Source organism: Leptidea sinapis, chromosome Z (genome assembly GCF_905404315.1).
Source record: "Leptidea sinapis chromosome Z, ilLepSina1.1, whole genome shotgun sequence".
In the NCBI taxonomy this organism is placed as follows: domain Eukaryota; kingdom Metazoa; phylum Arthropoda; class Insecta; order Lepidoptera; family Pieridae; genus Leptidea; species Leptidea sinapis.
In genome coordinates this window covers 30,910,169-30,924,282 of record NC_066312.1, presented here as the reverse complement: position 1 = coordinate 30,924,282, position 14,114 = coordinate 30,910,169, and the positions used below count along the sequence as shown (strand labels likewise).

The following is a 14,114-nucleotide window of genomic DNA, read 5'->3' as shown; positions in this document are numbered from 1 at the left end:
AGATAGTATATCGGGAACGTCCGTCACGTGCCATATCCTCTACTTTTATAAAACGCCTATTGCCTTTAATTTGTACTTCAGGTATCCATAATCAGCGATTTTAACTTAACATCTTTTCCACCCATTTGTCCCCTTCGATATAGAAAACGATGTCATGTTCCATAAAAATATTATATTTTAAACGTTTGTTGAACTCAATTAAATATTAAATATTATTGTACGTATAAAGTTTGATATTAATTAAAACCTCTACTTCTTTTATGACCAATAAATTCATGTTCTTATGAGAACTAACTTTACAGTTTTAACTATTGATAAGTCATAGTCACTATCAATTAATTACCCATAATAATATATAGCTGTTGGTAATAATAAAATAAAACTATTTTTCTTAATGTATGATAATGTTTACGCAGATTTATACCGAAAAAAGTATAAAATTTCTTTTTTTGAAGTAGACACTTCTTTAGCTGCTTAAAAATCGTCAGGACACGTGGCTTGATCGAAAATTCGTAAGACAGTGATTGAAATTATGGATGAAGGTTTATTTTTCTGGGAAAAAACTTTTTAATTTAAAATAATTGTAATATTTCTGAAGTGTTAAATTTTTTATGTAATATAAATTGTCATTTTTGTGTACGATAGCGCATTAAATAAACAATGTATAAATGCTGGTACTTTTATACTAATGAAAGAAACAATCTGTGCGAAATTATTCCCTAACCATGTTTCGGTCTTAAGGGCGCCGTAGCAAGTGAAATTAGTGGGCAAATGAGACTTGACAACTTATGTCTCAAGGTGACGAGCGCAGTTGTAGTGCCCCTCAGGATTTTTGGGTTTATCAATAATCCTGAGCGGCACTGCATTGTAATGGACAGGGCGTATCATTTACCATCAGCTGAATCCTGCTCGTCTCATCCCTTATTTTCATAAAACATTCGACTGTAAATAGCTTTCATATATTATACTTAAAGAAATGTCGAGACACATGCCATCCAGTGTAGTGAGTTGAATATAGAAAAAATGTGTGAAAACATTCATTATAACTATATAGCTATGAAACACCAGTCATGTGAAGTAAGAAACCTACCCGTCTTGCCATCTTTTGTCGTCTAGCCTAGTCCAACAAGTCTTGAATTGAAATAAAAACATTACTTACGCAAGCTACCAATGGTTCCTTGGACACATTTTTTACTGACCGCAAGTTCAGTAATTTGACTTTTGATGTGGTTATTAATCAAGCTGTCCTAGCTAGCAATCTATCGCGCGTAAGAACGTTAGTGATAATAAATGAAAAAAGTATATTATGACTCATTTAATCTTGTTTTAGATGTAATTAAGACTAGATTTTAATTTATTCTGAATCCGTGGAAGATAAATCAAAAGTTGTCTGTGATTAGATGGTAATTGTTGATACGTTTTTTTACTTTTGATTAATTAATATCGATTTGTTATGTTCAACTTGTTTTGACACTTTAGCTACTCCGTCAACCATTGAATAATATTAGTATTGTGAAGCAAAAAGTTAAAATTTGAACATATTTTCAATATCACTTTCAAATAACGAGTAATAAAATTATTATGTATTCCACATGTTTAGACTTATTAGTTTCACAAAGGATATGCCACAATGAAAGATTTCCACCCATGTATTGATTCATCACGATATCTCCTTAACCATAAGGCGTAGAGACTTGAAATTTAGTATGAATATTACTTTCGCCAAGTTAAGGTCAGCTAAGAATTTTACAAAAAAAATAATTTGCTCCCTTGGCGTATGTGATATGCCACACTTGGGCGGGGTGTCCCCAGTCTATATAGGTGCAAGTCTATCTATGTATATATAAATGAATTGCTGTTCGTTAGTCTCGCTAAAACTCGAGAACGGCTGGACCGATTTGGCTAATTTTGGTCTTGAATTATTTGTGAAAGTCCAGAAAAGGTTTAAAAGGTGAATAAATAGGAAAATGCTGCTAAATTAAATAAAAACAACAAATTTGTTTTTCCTTAGATGTGTCCATACATAATTTCTATTAGAGAATTTATTGACGCACGATTTGACAGTTCTGCTGTGAAACAATTTCATTGCGACAGCAGGGTGCATAGTTTACGAAGTAATTTTTTATGTTACGATATATTATTGACAAATTCATAAAAAAACATTATTTTATTTATTATATACAGAACAACGTCTGTCGGGTCAGCTAGTATATAATACAAAAGCGCCTTAATAAAGTCACATATGATGTGTAACATTTGAAATATTTTCCTAAGCTTTTATCGATAATTTGGCATATTTTCTGCTCTGTATTCTGTTCGCAAAATGGGTTAGCATCTCACAGTATCATGTAACGCATTTCCCCCCTTTTCAAGAAATCAACTCTACAAAATAAATGTAAATCAAAATATCCAGCAACCGAGAAAAAATTGTTACAAATAAAAAAATATACTAAATGAATTTTGAAATAATAAACAGTGTATAAATATACAATAAAATACGTGTGTATTCGTACATGAGTAAGACGGAACAAAAAAGGCAAAATTTACAAATAACGCAGACAGATAGATAAACGAGTAATCTTATGAACCGGGAGACGTAGAGGTAATATAAATCTGATTAAAATAACATCGCAATACCTAATAATTTATCCAAAGCCTTAATTTGTATTAATTCGAACATTAATTTAATTGATCAAAGTTATTTATATTTAATTATGTCGAACACGATTTTTTGCCCAATAGGACCGGTTCTAGTTCAGATATGATATAATTGGAGATCAATAACCTCGTAATTGGCATTAAAACAAGATTTAAATCATAAGTATGTAATTCCGTCCCATTACACAGAGTATTCATTTGATCACACTTGTTAATAAACAATGCACTGTTATTTGGCGCTTGAACTGATATTAATAAATTGAGATTAATGATTGTATTTACTGGCCGTATCGGCAAAAAAGCTGGATGGATTTTTTGTTAATTTGCATAATATAGTTACCTAATAGTTTTATATAACTGCGCTTGCTATCTATACTAATAATATAAAGAGGAAAAATTTCTTTTATTCTTTGATTGTTTGTTTGCATTGAATAAGCTCCGAAACTACTGAACCGATTGAAAAATTCTTTCACTGTTAGGAAGCTACACTATCCCCGGGTGACATAGGCTATATTATATTATCAAAAAAATTAGGGATCCTTACTAAAACTCCAATAACGTAACCCAAGGTGTGAAAAATTACCTAAAATATTAATCGCGTGCACTGCGAAAAGTATTGATGATAGAATAATGTAGGTACTACAGCTTTGCACAACACATCGTTGAAATTAAAAATGAACATCAATTCCTGCCTCATCGACGATATAAGAAAAAATTATATAAATTACAAAAATCTTATTTTGCAAATTAAAAATTGGTACAATTTTATCAAATTAATGTGTTGTCACCGTTCGTCGATAAATCAACGAAGTTTGAACGAAATCTGGCCGTTTAAAGTGGGTCAAAATCGCGCCCAAATGAGTCGGTTACAAACAAACATACATACAGGTGAAGCTAATAAAAGCGTGTAAAAAGTGTCGCGACAGCATTTATTATTATGTGTTCTTTTATTTTAAAAATTTAATTGAATTGCCACTACTACGTGCTCAGTACTGTGAGTACCTACGCGACCGAAATCGTGATGTATCAGCTAGTAATCAATACAAAAGAGAATGTATGTACATTATCTTAAAGTCGAGAACGATTTGCCCGACTGAAGTGAACTTTACACTCTTTAAAAGATCGATATGGCCACTCCAACGCACATAGTCATGTGAATACCAGATAGGTGGCGCTGGTGGTGGTGATCTTTTATCTTTTTAACCATACGTCGAATTGAGAAGAAATTTTATGTATATATTTGTGGAACTATGTATATACTTTCGAACCCAACTAATATGGTTATACTGGTAAAATCAAATAATTTTTTTTTATTTCATAAATAAATCATATTACACATGAAATGTGTCATTTTTTTTTCCATACAGCTCATTTCGAAGGCATATTTCCTTGGGAAGAACTCTAAGGTTGCTCTTTTCAAAACAGATTAGGTATTACAAGTATATATTTAATGCAAATTACAAATCAATTCAATTACATTATTTGCAAAGTGATGCAACAAAAATACTCAAACGTCAAATACTAAATGGCTTTCACGAGTAAGTCAAAAAGTGAGGTAAATACGAACGAATTCGCGGGTAACAGCTAGTTCAATATAATATCTAACGGTTAAAGTTAAATCCAAGTTAGATAATTTTCGTTTAGATTATTACAATAATACCATTTCTTCGTCGGTATCTTTCGTATACTTAATTTTTTTCGGATATAAGAATGGCCAAAAGCTTTAGAAAGTACATAATTAGTGAACATTTTAACTTTTAACCCTCCATTAATAATTTAAATATTATTGATAGTCATCACTATTTTTGTTCCTGTGAAATAATATTTTATTTTAATTTGTTATAATTGCAATTATTCGAAAAAATAATTGGTTTCTATTTAAAAACAATTTGTTATTTTAAAGTGATATTCCTGACTTCTGGGGTTAATTAAAAATAACCAAAATTATCAAAATGAATCCCTTAAGAAATGAGGGATACACAGTAAAATAGCAAATTGCTTAGATTTGAAAGAGGGACACCTGAAGTCAAATTCCTAATATGCGAATATTGGGGTTGAGCAGGTTATCAACCGTAAAGTAGATCCTGTAGATGGAGCCCCAACCTGAGGGTTGAACAAGATATAGCAAAATTAACCATCCGTGCGTACTCGAACGCTTGACTCAGTTGGAAAGAGCGCTCGGACGGAACCCTAGAGGTCTCAGTTTCGAGTCCCGCATCCTTCATAAATATTGGTTACTTTAAGTTTCCATTTATGACTGGAATTAGGAAGAACATCTAGGTAGCCAGTTACTTACAAGTTCTAGTTCAATACCCCATAGGAATTTCGTTGTTTATGCATTTCCGTAACCACAACAGGCTACAACAGTATTACCTTAAAGGTATGTACAGGCTTGTGACTTGATACTTGCCGTTACAACTTATATTTTCAATCAAATGTACCTTATACAGACATGACTATGAATTTTTATATTAGCTCATAATATGGTCTTCATAATATTCTTTAACAGACTTTTTACTTCGCAACTGTATGCTCGAATAACGATGAAAAACTGATGCGCTCAATAATTGAGATAATCATGATATTAACACCAGGAACAAATATAAACTTGTTATGTCCACTACTTGGTTATGACGAGTTATTGAGTTTTTTCTTGATCTATGATGTTAAGTATAACGTAATTTAAAAGAACTATTAAATACCACAGGCTGAGGTATCATTGTAAGTAGAAAACGGTATAAAGAGTCCTCAGGCCATTTAACAAACAGATTTTATTAAAAAATTGGTCGATATATTTCTTGCGTCCGTACTTATTAAGTCTGAGGCAAAGAGTACTTTGAATAGGTGGATGGTGGTTAGATATTGATTGATTTTGTTTGAAGTCATGTAAATTACAACAATTTTCGTTGAATTATCCTATGGTGTCCAAAGATTATTTTTGCATTTGGAAAACAAGACAACAACAGGTGCTCAAGCGGTCGAAGTAACCAGCGTGCACAGAGTAATGAACAAGTTATTCCAACCGCATATTAACTTAACTTGTAAAGGCTTTCCCTAGCTCAAGCTCCGGACCATTAACCCGCTGAGATAATCGTGGACTCTGACTGTGGTTTTGTAAGCCTATGTTGACGATCGACAATAACTTGAATGATTTCTTTGATTAAAAACGAAATAGATTTAACGAACGTGTTCTAATGTCTTTGTCTATTTTGTTTAAGTAAATAAGACTTTTTCATGTAATAGTGTAGCAGTGTAGTAGTCTGTAAGCCAGTAAAAAATCTATAAGTAGAACATGGTCTCGATAAATAGCTAATGCAAGTGAATGAATAGTGGATTTGATGATTTGATTTGATTTGATTAGTACAGACTATATATACCTAGTAAGCAATGTAATTTGTGTAGAAGTGTATATAAGTTTAATATATATTTTCCCTATTATTTTGAATGGCACCCAAATCAACACAACTTCTTGTAACTTTAATGATATGTTACTATCATTTCAAGTTAATATTTATTTTAAAGTTATGATAATTGAGATAGTAAATGAAATAAAAGAGTATCGCCGAACGGATACAATGTCGAGACCAATGTAATTTTAGATGTTTTATAAATATCCTAGTGACTGTAATTATATTTAACTGCGGCACGTATTGTGTTACCAGTTACATATAATATTATGTTGCAGCTTGCGGATTGACTGACAGCAGTTTTATTTTTAACAGCTCCCGGGGCTGCCTCACGCATGATACCATAGACTTACGATATATTAGCGTATAGACTTACAAATCCTGAAAGATAGAAGAACATCTGTAACGGACATACAACAAGATAGAAACGGTAAGCGTAATTATAGTGACTCTAACTAGTGATTTTTAATGACAAGTCGTGAACTATTTTGAATATTAAACTAGCTAAGTACTAGCTAACTACTAGATAAAGCACACAGACGAGCTCACAGTCCGATAATGACTATGAGTGTCCAACTTTGATTTGTCAATGTGTGCTTTAGCTAGTGATTAGCTAGTTGAATATTCAAATACTAAGGAGCTAATGCCAAGCGTGGCTGAATGCTTACGACCTGTGTCAGTCGTAAGCAGGTAACATGAAGGAGGAAATAAAAAAATATTCTAAACGGTACACCGAACGCCTAGCCACTCGCCCAAATCCCTTGGCTACTAAACTGCTTGAGTCCTCTCAAGCCGTGAGAAGACTAAAAAGAAAGCAAGTCTCATAAGATTAAGGGCTGGTCGAGGCGATGGCCTCCAAAACCCAAATCGTTAAACTAAACTCTACAGAAGTCTTCTATAATTATAATCGTTACCGACTGATGGAATTTATAAAAAGAATATCCTTAAGAAATAGACAGTTGCCAAATTATTTAAGATAAACAATTCCACCATACACTATTTTGTTATATCTCAAAGGGCTTAGACAGCTCCCAGAACGCTTATTTTTCCGACATCATTGTTTTTTGTGAAAACAACATGAAAATCGATGCAGAAGATTTTGAGCTTATCGCGATAGACAGACAGACGCGGCGGAGGAGTTTGTTTTATAATATAACAGTGTTCATTAAATATAAATAAAAAAAATATAACAATAATCACATATTGTCTAGCGTCAAATTTGGCATAGTAAGCATTGCCTGTAGGTACTATGAGTTATATATCCATGACTCGGAAACTATTATTATTATTCATGACACAAACCTTTGCACCTACCGGGATTCCAACCCTCGGCCACTAACCTAGTACTCAGGGGCTATATGGGTCGTCAAAGAGAATTATAAGTCTTAATAATTAATTGTATGTATAGATGATAAAATCTTCCCGTCCCAAATACCACAGTGTCTGAAGACGAAAGTTTTCAACCAGTGTGTGTTGCCAGTGATGACTTACGCTAAGCAGACGTGGTCGATAACTATGGGTCTTATGAGAAAGCTTTTGGTCGCTCAGAGGGCAAAGGAGAGGGCTATGCTCGGAGTTTCCCTGCGATATCGAATCAAAAATGAGGAGATCCATAGGAGAACCAAAGATACCGACATAGACCAAATGATTGCGAAACCGAAGTGGCTGTGGGCAGAGCAGATAGTTCGACGGACAGATGGCCGTTGGGGCAGTAAAGAGCACGAATGGCGACCACGTACCGGAAACGCAGTGGGCATAGGCCCCTACAAGATGGATCGACGATCTGGTCAAGATATCCGAAATACGTTGGATGAGGGTAGCACTGGACCGATCATCGTGGAAATCTTTGTTGGAGGCCTTAGTCCAGCAGTGGACGTCCTCCGGCTGATGTTGATGACGATAGATGAATAATAATATATATAGATATAGCAACAATATAAGATATACTTATTGACTTACGCGTTAAGTAAGAGTAATTGAAAACGAGTTGAGCAACATTTTAAATGTCAAATGATAAATTCACATGCAATGCGTATTAACAGAAACATTTTAATCAGTAATTTTTTCATAATCAAAGCGAGCCAACATACCAAATTATAAAATTTGTCGGTGTATGTACTCTTGTAGGTAATAAGAAACGAAAGTATCCGTTTCATAATTTTACTTTCGATATAATTACAAGAAATGTGTCATGTCGTATGTCTCGTGATAAATTGCTTTTACGTTGTATTGACACCAATTTAAATATTTATAAGAATATTATAACTAATTAATATCTAATTATGGGACAATTAATTTCTTTCGGCAGTGTTTCCGGGTCGAATTCATCCAGGTAATCTTTACTTTTTCAAAAGTATATCTTTGAAGATATATTTGGATTTGTATACTATAGGTCTTGTTTGCGGGAACTATAATGAAATGTCATTGACTGCATTATTTGCCTGATAATGTTTATAATAATTTTAATATGTAAGTTACTTAAAAATTATACTAATGTTATTACTTAAATTATGATCTGTATCCCATCCGGGTATAAACCTCCTCCATTTTCTTCCACAACTCCCCATTTTTTGCTTTTCCAGTCAGTCACCTGCCACTGTAAGAAAGTCATAACTCTGCCTCATTTAGGGTCTACCTCGGTATCTGTTACCTGAGGGACCGCTCCATCTTGTCGAGTTTAAAGTCCATCTTTGGTCTGGGACCCTAGTCACTTGTCCTGCCCATTGCCATTTCATTTTTACTGCATGTTCAAGGACATCAGCTGTAAGGTTCGCTCCATGACATATTGTGTTGTAGTAGGAAAGAAAGAAAACTTTATTTGATCACTAGACTACAATGAACACTACAATAAACCTTAAAACTAATTAAATCAATCTATGTAAAAAATATAATTTAATGTATGACCTATTATAGGTCTCCCACCCAGCATCATGCTGCATCATGCTGTAGCAAGCTGCAGCGCTGGTTTTCAAAAAAATATAGGTTCCGCAGACAAGTAATCACCAACAAATCATATACTAAAACCTTCTCCGAAACATGCTGCATCTTATGGTATACGTATTATTTCGATCAGTTCAGAAGTGTTTTTTAATGAAAATAAGGGACGAGACGAGCAGGACGTTCAGCTGATGGTAATTACACGTCTTGCCCATTACAATGCAGTGTTACTCAAGATTCTTGAAAATTCTGAGCGGTACTCACACACAACTGCGCTCGTCATCTGGCGACATAAGATGTCAAGTCTCATTTGCCGAGTAATTTCACTAGCTATGGCGCCCTTCAGAACGAAACACTGTTATGCTAACACATTACTGCTTCACGGCAGAAATAGGTGCTATTGTGGTACCCATAATCTAGCCGGCATCCTGTGCAAAAGAGCCTCCCACTGGTTTGCAGAAAAAGAAAAAAAAACAGCTCTCCATTTATTAGTATAGATGTAGTTCATAATGCGACCTGCCGCAGCCTGCGGTGATTGTCCGGAGGTAGCAAACGAGAGTCCTATTACATATAGACACGGCAACTATTTCAGAACTGATATTTATTTCGGATTTTTTTACGTTTTTCCTCATTTCAATATTGATAGCCTTAAGGTCTTCGCACATTACACCGAATCAACCCCAATCATGGACGGTCACCAGTGGACAACTTAGCGTCAATGAGTGGGCATTGTGTCATCAACGAGTGGGATGCGCTCTGTCAACTAGCTCGACCTCACCAAACACGGAACGAAGAAGACTCTTCTTTATTCCGTGTGCTTCGGCGCATTCTAGGGGCGACGAGTTTACAACGCGTCGCAAACTTGCCGTAAGCACATTGTCAATTCATGCCTATTCGTCGACAACGAGGGGCAAACGGGCCGGTGACATTCAAGGGTGGTCAAGGTGAACAGTGCGTGGACCACGCGTCGTATACTTTCAGCTTACTAGTTGGCAAATACACTCTTAAGTGACACAATATAAAGCTTTCATTTCAATGAATTGAGTTGGAGTGCAGTCGACGTTAAGTCGGTGTAATGTGCGAAAACTGTGGGCAGTTGCAGGTGTGGGTGTTGCAGAAGAATGTGGGCAGCGGTGATCACTTAACACCAGGTGACCAGTTTTCTTTTAATTTTTCGCCGTATATGTAGCTCATCTCACAAATTATGTGGCTTCTATTGGTAAGAGAAGTTTCTAAATCGTTTCAGTAGATCCAGAGATAGCATCCAACAACTTCACAAACTTTACCCCTATTTAATATAAGTATATAAAAGAAGTATCGTAATTCGTAACGAAGTATTTGTAATGGCTGTCTCACACTGAGTTATGATTTGTAAAAGCTCATTTCCAACACACGCGTAACGCTTGTAATTACAAGAACAATTAAATTTTACAACTGCAAACGAGCTACATGAGATTAATGGGGACCGCTTTCTATAATTTCCCATTTGTTTTATGGAATATAATAATTATTTAACAAGAGTATCGGTGAGAGATCTCGGTGGCATGTTTCGTGAATTCAGAAAGCGTGTCTTTTACAATTAAAATATTTATATATTATGTTGTCGTGGACAAGTTTCAGCAGAGAAGCGCATAGCATCATAAGGGTGCAGTATCATGATTATGAATCATTTTAATGAAATTACTGAGGTGAAATAGTGCTTCAAGTATGTTTGCGTTCGCCGGTGTGAACGACTTTTTTGCGAATGATACAGGATTGCCTCTTTTAGTTAGACATTCGCTCCTCGGGTAATACTATCCTAAATACCCTCTCCGAATAGTGTGAACTGTCCCATTTCTAAATACTGGACAAATGTCCATCGCAGCGGGAACTGCAAATATATTTTATGTACGTGTAATGTAATATAACGCTCATGTAAGTGACGTTCTTCTAAATATACAAATTTAATCATGATGCGGGACTCGATCCCGCATCTCTCGGGTTCCATGCGAACGCTCTTTCCAACTGAGCCAACCGTCCAATTGACGCATCGACCAAAATTTTGGTAAGTCTTGTTCAACTCTCAGGTTATGGCTCCATCTACAGGATCTACTTTATAGTTGATAACCGGCTCAATCCTAATAATTGCATAATAGGAAAATTGACTTGAGATGTCGCTCTTGTAAATTAACTGTTTAGTTCAGGTTCGAGACCCGCATCATCCATGAATTTTGGTACAAATTAAATTTATATGTTTAATCCCAAACGTGACGGATATCACTTAAAAATAGAAAACTGTTTTTATTTAATGTTAATTTACTTTTCGTATTATATGCATACAAATAGAAATTGCATAGCTTCTTCTAACGGGAGAAAGATTTTCTTGTAACTAATTTGTTCATGTTATACGCTTTCCACAAATCAATGTACACCTTTTTATGCGTACCTGCAATATTAGTAGAACAACGATCTTCTTATGTTCTCGTGCAACGCCTTTTTATCTGGAACAAATTGAAAACTATAAATATTCATATTATGTACCTAGTATTTTCACGAGCTTAAAGTCTTATCTTCATATATATAAATTACGTGACACGTTGTTTGTCCGCGATGGACTCCTAAAGAAATAAACGGATTTTAATAGGAGTGACTTCATGGAGTGCAGTTTAGTCCAACTTGAGAGATAGTTTTTATTTCGATTTGGAACCCATAATTATTTTTATTTTCAATATTTGTTTTGCATGGACATATTTGAAACAATTTCATTATAACAACAGGTAGCATTTTTTACGAAATAATTTTTGATGTTTTGAAATATTATTGGCAAATCCTATAAAACAGTATTTTTTTATTATCTACAGAGCAACGTTTGTTTACTGTACTCAATAACTCTTTTTTTTAATTTATTAATTTCCATAGTATTTTCTTTCATTACGCGAGTGTTACACATCTAATAAAAACACTTTATAAAGGATTAAAACGCGTCCTAATTGTAACTTTGTTTTACATTAGATTTCTGTGTAAAAGTTACATTTCTATTATTATTTTAGTTAACCCGACATTTCGAGACCTTTCCAAATCTCGTCAGTCCGCAAATAAACGCATTTTAATCCTTTAAAAAGTGTTTTGTTTAATTATGAATTTACATTTTTTTGGCTTACTCGTATCGGGCATTTAGTAATTGACGTTTGAGTTTTTTTTTATGAGAATAAGGGACAGACGAGCAGGACTTTCAGCTGATGGTAATTGTAACGCCCTGCCCATTACAATGAAGTCCCGCTCAGGTTTATTGAAAAACCCAAAAATTCTAGGGGCACTTCAACTGCGCTCGTCACCTTGAGACATAAGATGTTAAGTCTCATTTCCCCAGTAATTTCACTAGGTTCGACGAACGATCACTTGACATCAGGTGTGTGCTCGATTATACTCCTCTTTCATATAAATTATACAAAATACAACAATTTTTTTATCTATATTATAATATATATGAAGTAAAAACTTATTCACTGACTGGGATAGCGGAGAAACCCCATCCAAAAGTTATAAGAGACTAGACTATACAATATACTAACGTACATACCAACAAAGCTTGCGAGAGAGAAGAACATCTCTAACGGAGAGACAGCAAGATAGAAAAGCAAGAAAGATAATCGAATATATTATTGTTACTGTAACTGATTTAGATTAACAAGTCGTAAACAGTGATATTTTGATTTTAAAGGCGCTAGCTAACGCACACATTGACATTATTGTTCACACATTAACAGGGCTGTCAGGGTGTTCTATACGCTAGTATATTCCAACTCTATGTAAGAGACAATACGAGTTTATTATAATACGAAGTATTTTTGATAAATACTTTTTTTCGGAAATAAGGGACGAGACGAGCAGGACATTCAGCTGATGGTAATTGGTACGCCCTATTAAAATGCAGTGTCGTTTAGGATTCTTGAAATACTCCAAAAATTGTGAATGGCACTACAACTGCGCTCGTCACCTTGAGACATAAGATGTTAAGTCTCATTTGCCCAGTGATTTCACTAGCTACGGGCTTCAGACCGAAACACAGTAATGTTTACACATTACTGTTTCACGGCAGAAATAGGCAGTTGTGGTACCCATAATCTAGCCGGCTTCCTGTGCAAAGGAGCCTCCCCCTGGTAAAATCCTTTCCCATATACCTTTCAATACGCCTTTCTAAAAGGCTGGCAACTCTCCTGTGCTTCCTCTGGTGTTGCAAGAGAATCTGCGCAGCGGTGATCACTTAACATCATGTGATTCATACGCTCATTTGTACTCCTCTTCATTAAAATAATCTACTCAAAGATTTGGGTACCAGGGGTCAATGAACAATTGTAGATGTATCTATAGCTGAGTGGTTACAGTTACCTACTGTATTACCATATTTTGTTATTGATGACTATTTGTTAAACTCATAAATTATTTATATAAAAAGTTTGCGACCGTGTCTAATGATCTTCATTTTAAATATATACGACGACTAAAGCTAAAGGATATACAGGCTGTAAAAACAACTACAACTGCTTACTTTTCGGTTAAATCTAGTTAGTTAGTTTTTTATTGGGCGACGAATATGCTTTTACAACATAATTAGAAAAAGAAATTTAAAAGAATTGTTAAAAAACCTCTATGTGGTAAAGGTTGATAAATTTATAACATAAATGATTTTCTAAATGATACCACAGACTCGGAATGAGCCAACACCATCGGGCTATTTAATTATAAATTTTTATTGAAGATATTACATTGTAATCCCCATACTTTTATATTAAAAAAGCCCGCTGAGTTTCTTGCGTCCGTTCTTCTCAGGTCTGAGGCATTCTATTTCGAATGGATGGTAGTTTTTGACGTTCAATATGTGAGTTAAATAATATTTTTAATAAAAAAAATTAAAACATTGAAAACAAGTCCCATGATTCTGAAAAGAGGTATCGTGATGAGTCAATACATAGGTGGAAATCTCTTATTTATATTATATATAGATTATATAAACCACTGTGTAAAAATAACTTTCTTCATTGAATTAAAGGTATTAATAGAATGAGAGATCATAAACACTTTTTAGCGTGAGACATACACGAAGGGTCAAATTGAAATTTGACAATTTGCAGT

At 34.4% G+C, this 14,114-nt stretch overlaps 1 protein-coding gene across 1 annotated transcript in view; it reads right to left on the bottom strand.

The window, feature by feature from the left end:
- LOC126978640 (uncharacterized) overlaps positions 1-14,114 on the bottom strand; it is a 104,432-nt gene that overhangs the window by 15,105 nt on the left and 75,213 nt on the right. Inside the window, exon 3 of the mRNA XM_050827633.1 lies at positions 11,428-11,482. The gene's annotated coding sequence lies outside the window, so the exon portion shown is untranslated. The remainder of the gene's footprint in view (positions 1-11,427; positions 11,483-14,114) is intronic.